The sequence below is a fragment of the Podarcis gaigeae genome (assembly GCF_964106915.1).
Source record: "Podarcis gaigeae genome assembly, chromosome: 6".
In the NCBI taxonomy this organism is placed as follows: Eukaryota; Metazoa; Chordata; class Lepidosauria; order Squamata; family Lacertidae; genus Podarcis; species Podarcis gaigeae.
The window spans coordinates 26657484-26663087 of record NC_139682.1 but is presented as its reverse complement, the minus strand read 5'-3'; the positions used below and the strand labels follow the sequence as shown (position 1 = coordinate 26663087).

The 5604-nt window shown below is 41.5% G+C and overlaps 1 pseudogene across 1 annotated transcript; it reads right to left on the bottom strand.

Annotated features, from left to right (window-relative positions):
- Positions 1-3972: 3972 nt before the first annotated feature.
- LOC310847747 (metallothionein pseudogene) lies at positions 3973-4235 on the bottom strand (annotated as a pseudogene). Its single transcript has one exon. The product of its transcript is annotated as a metallothionein pseudogene (transcript).
- Positions 4236-5604: the final 1369 nt, after the last annotated feature.

Below are 5604 nucleotides of genomic sequence, written 5' to 3'. Positions count from 1 at the left end.
CAGTTCCCTCACTGCAAGAAGTGAGGTTATAGGGAACCAGGCAGAGGGCCTTCTCAGTAGTGGCACCCACCTTGTGGAACACCCTCCCTTCAAATGTCAAGGGAATAATAAGTAACTATACAACCTTTAGAAGACATCTGAAGGCTGCACTGTATCAGAAAGTTTTTAATTTTCAATGTTCTGTTATGTTTATATATATGCTGGAAGCTGCCCAGAGTGGTTGGATTAATCTAGTCAAATGGGGAACAAATAATAAAATTATGTTGGGGATGATGACACTTGTTGAATTGTGCAACTGAGCTATTGAGCACACAGGTACAGTGGTACCTCGAGTTACATAAGCTTCAGGTTACAGACGCTTCAGGTTACAGACTCCACTAACCCAGAAATAGTACCTTGGGTTAAGAACTTTGCTTCAGGATGAGAACAGAAATCATGCTCCAGCGGCGCAGCGGCAGTGGGAGGCCCCATTAGCTAAAGTGGTGCTTCAGGTTAAGAACAATTTCAGGTTAAGAACGGAGCTCTGGAATGAATTAAGTACTTAACCCGAGGTACCACTGTACATGCACTACATACCCACTGATTATTAGACTTGAATAACTATCGGTGTGTACAGCTCAACATGGGCACACAGATTTTATGCTACTTGATTTTAACATGGAAGTGGCCATATAAGTGATGGTAGAAAAATTTGCTAAAGTCAGGAGAGGCAAGCTAACCCAAGGTTGATGGGCAATGGGCAGCTCTTCTGTAGTAATTAATAGGATTGTGAAAGCTGCATAAGATGTTTCATAGCACACTACTCTGCATATCTACTCAGAAGCACCATTGATTTTACTGGGGCTTTCTCCCAAATAAGTGGCTAGAGAATTGTAGCCTCCGTCATCTTTTTTATTTTTATTTTTCATACCAGGTAAATTAATGAACCTATCTACCAGAGGTTCTTGTAATCCTTTTGCCAGCCTCTCAGAAAAGAAATGTCAAGCACTGCAGCAACTTGATTTTCTGTTCTAACAATTAGAGTATATCACAGGCCACACAACAAGATCAATACCTGTCTGGTAAACTGTTAATAAGTGACAGCAAAAGACTGAACATCTATAAAGAAATAACTTCTTTAAATGCCATTTTTTGAAGAAACAGAGCCACCATATTTATTTATTTATTTACTTATAATTTACTCAATGTATAATTGAGCCATGCATATCTCATCTATCTTGAATCAGATATTGCAAAACATTGGCTGCCTGTTTGTTTTCCGGCTCAGTTCAAGGTACTCAGTGTTTAAACCTTTTGGCCTCCCAAATTGGAAATACCATTTCCTCCCCCAAAGTTCATGTCACAGGTTAATATTGTCAGAGTGAGGATCTTTTGGAAGTTCTCCACCCTATATGGAGGTGGCATCCCAGGAGAGGGCATTCTCTGTAGAAGCCCTTAAGCTGTGGAATTCCCTTTCCTCAAAGGTGTATCTGGAATCTTCATTTTGAAGTTTTCATCAGATGCTGAAGGCACACCTCTTTGCCCTGGCCTTTGACATGTGAGTTGTAAATTTTAAGACATCACAGATCAGAAATAACCTCGTATGTCCATCCCTACTCTCAAGAGGAAGGTGTATACCTAATGCTTTATGAATCATCTGCTGATGATGCAGCTTTTTTGCTTTTGCACATTTTAGAGGTATTACTGTTTGTGTCTATGCCTGTTGCTATTGTTTCAGAATTACTGTTTGCCGAGAGTGGTTTTTATTCCTGCTTATTATTTATGTTGTGTTTTACATTTTTGGTAAAAAGCAGGAAATAAATATTTTAAATAAACAAATAAATATGCAAAGGAAACCCATTGCCAACTGTGGCAGATGGAACTCTATGAGTACATGGGGCATTTTCCCTTGTCATTGCACCATTTGCTACCATATAGCTAGATGGCAGACCATGTGTTCATTCTTTCTGGATCTGGACATACCACATGCACAGACTGTCCACTTCTGTCTTTGCATCCAAATTTGTTGCATTCCCAATGGTCAGAAACATGCCCCATGCTTCTTCCACATTCATAGCAGCCAAACCTCTGATCTCAGGAAATGCAGATGCTCAGTGTCAGCTATAAAGGTAAAAAGGTAAAGGTACCCCTGCCCGTACGGGCCAGTCTTGACAGACTCTGGGGTTGTGCGCCCATCTCACTTAAGAGGCCAGGGGCCAGCGCTGTCCGGAGACACTTCCGGGTCACGTGGCCAGCGTGACAAAGCTGCATCTGGCGAGCCAGAGCTGCACACGGAAACGCCGTTTACCTTTCCGCTGGTAAGCGGTCCCTATTTATCTACTTGCACCCGGAGGTGCTTTCGAACTGCTAGGTTGGCAGGCGCTGGGACCGAGCAGCGGGAGCGCACCCCGCCGCAGGGATTCGAACCGCCGACCTTTCGATCGGCAAGTCCTAGGCGCTGAGGCTTTAACCCACAGCGCCACCTGCGTCCCCTTTCAGTGTCAGCTATGGCACTGGCCAAATGTGTTCGTGACCAATGGCTAACATCACACTCATTTCTTCCAGCTGTTCTGTCATAGCGATTTATATAGGAAGGCAAACTCAGGAAATATTCCTGATTGCAAGGTGGGGGCCAGTGGGCAATGAGCATGTATTTTTGGTGTCGGAGACCTGCAGTTTGTCTTTCTCTGCCTTCTGGAGAAATGTGTATACCTCATTTATTTGCCTTTTCAACTTCATTGGCTCTCTTGATTGGCTATTACTAGGCAATAGCCAAATGCTTTTTTTAAAAAAAAGAAGAAGAAAAAAAATGAAAAGAACGGGCTGATCATAGCAATGGTAGCCAAGGTTTCCTCTGCATATTTTTTACATTTTATTCCTCTTGTTTTACAGCCAGGTTTCTGCTAGCTCTTGGACTGGTTCAATACACTCTACTAAATGTTCATTGTATCTGCCACCTTCTTATCCTATTTCAGTAGAAAGAAATCAATGGGAATTGATTTTGAAATGTCCAGCCTTATCAGGTATTGACTGAGAAGATAGTACTGTGTATGGATTTTAACAAAGCCTAGAATGCTGGAAATGACAACCTAGGACTAAAAGGATGGTTGGACTCTCGCTTGTTTTACAAGTTTATCCCTCTCATTGCCCCTGGCTCTTGGATAGTGCCAATTCCCTCTTGATGGTTCTCCACTAAAGCCGGATTCTAGTGGAATATAACATGGGCTGGAGGAAAAAGCAGTTGCACTTGGAAATACAAACGGTGCCAGCAAATGCTATTTCAGCAATTATCCATGTTTAGCAATTATGCTAATGTTGATTCTCAAAAGGCTGTTATTTGCTCAGCATGTTCTTCATACATTATCTCTGTACCTGTCTAACCCTGTATTTTCACATGCACTATTACAGGTTGTTTGTCAAGTTAAGTGATGTTTTCAGTAGGGAGTGTTGTCAAGGCACTGTTGGTTTTGCAGGATTCCTAGACCCACCCACCCTGCTTTGCAAATCCTACACAGTTTCTGCCATGAACAGAAAATTGCAGAAGCCTTAAAGGGGAGAGGAACAAATCTCACCATGTTCACAAAAGCTCTTTTTGTTCTCTGAAAAGAGTAGTGAGGGCTTTGGTTTAGAATACAAAGTTGGCCAATTGGCTAGTGGGTTCTTCGATGCCATGTTTAACAGGAAGATGGCTATTCAGAACCATTCAAATACTGATTTAAGATACTCTGGAAGTTTGTAAACCAAACAGTATCAAATATTTTAAAGAAGTAAGGACAGGTAAATAAAATAAATGTCAGAATATGGAGGAACAGGGGTAGCCAACATGTTTTTACTGCAACGCCCACCATTCCTTTTTTTCAAGTTTAGAATACTTTTATTTTTCTGAAAACAACATTTTTCTTCCTTTCAACTGCACAAAAGAGCAGTTACAAAATAGGAAAATTGTCTCTTTTCCATTATCATACATAATATTTACACCAAGAAAACTGCATTTTAGTGGCAGCAGCTGCATTTATCTGATCGCGGCTCTTTGCAGACACAACCCTTGGCACATTTGTTGAATCCAGCTGGGCAACAGGAGCAGCAGCTTTTTTTTTTTTTTGTTTTTTTTTTTTGCATGAAGTACATTTCCAATTTTTGCATTTGCAGGAGCTGGCACAGGAACAAGAGCCACCAGTGGTGCAGGCACAGTCCTGAGGATCCATCGCAGTTGCAGCAGTGATCACAGATCGGAGGATCAATCAAGGCAAGAGGAGATGTGTCAACTCCCACCATTCCTAGCCATTGGCCATACTGGCTGGAGCTCCAAAACATCTGGAGGTCACCATGTTGGCTTCCCCTGGACTAAACTCTCCATAGGCTAGAGTCACTTCACCTTGCAGATAGGCAAGAAATCGTTTTAGTAGTTCAAACAAATATATGTCATTGCTGTGACCACCTTTCTCCTTCCTTGCTTGCTTCTGTGATTTGGCTCAGGGGAAGAGAAGTACTCATAGGGATGGAAGGTATCCAATTCTAAATGCTTTTAGCAGAGCACATTGCATGTGTGTAGTGCACACTGGGAAGGGGGATCAGCTTGCTGGAGAGGAATGGGCAGATGGCAATTTGGAATCCTTCACGGAGGTTTGATTTGTTAATGCTAAATCAGTTGGGAACAAGGCTTACGTTCTCCATGATTCCACCACTGAGCAGCATCTTGTCTGCATCCTTGAAGATAGCTTTGTTTCAGATGCTGTTCAGATAAAATAGGATTCTAAGGCTGCCAGTTTGCTGTGAAAGAGCGCACAATTTAGGAAATATGAAATCCTGCCCATAACCTCCACTACAGAGTTCCTCCTTTAGAATGTTTCTTTCACGGATTGGAATGGACAAATATGACAACTGTGGTTTCTCTCTGTGTCTCAGTTTTTTAAAAATCTTCAGTGTGATTCACCACATTTATGTATCGCTTTGTTTTTTGTTTTTTTTAAAGGTCCTTGTGAAAGTTCATCAGCGTTTCAGTATGCAATTCTGTCTAATAGACACATTTTTGCAAAGTATTTCTCCTTAATAGATGTTATTTTCAACAATATCTGCATTTTTACACACTCTTCATCTTTGTATATGCATTTTTGTGCACACTATTTGCACTGCACTGAAAAATTCAGAGAAATCAAAGAATGGTTGTGTTTTGGATTGCATACGGTTTCACAAGTTGCAAATTAGGTAAGTCTCCATTTAAATGTGAACAGGATCGAATTTCAACCCCAACCCTACCTACCTATGGGTGGTTCATCTTGCTAGATCCCCATATCCAGTCCCCAGGGCAGTGTGGACTATTTCCCCTATAGAACAGAGATTTCAAGAATAATGCTGAAGAGGCATATTTGGAGTGAAAGAGACTGGATCCATGCACCCCCTCTTTTTTCCATTCCTCCCAACACAATATTGTCACTGCATGCATATGCACTACTGAGCATCTAGGTCTATGGAACGGGTCCAAATCTTTCAGCTGTGACATGCTATTTACTATGCGCACTGTCTGGGCAATTCATCTTTAGCATAGGTAATTCATTTCCTCTGGCCGCTATACTTTGCCTTCAAAATTCAGTCAGAACTCAGCTCCACAATACATTTTTTAATCTT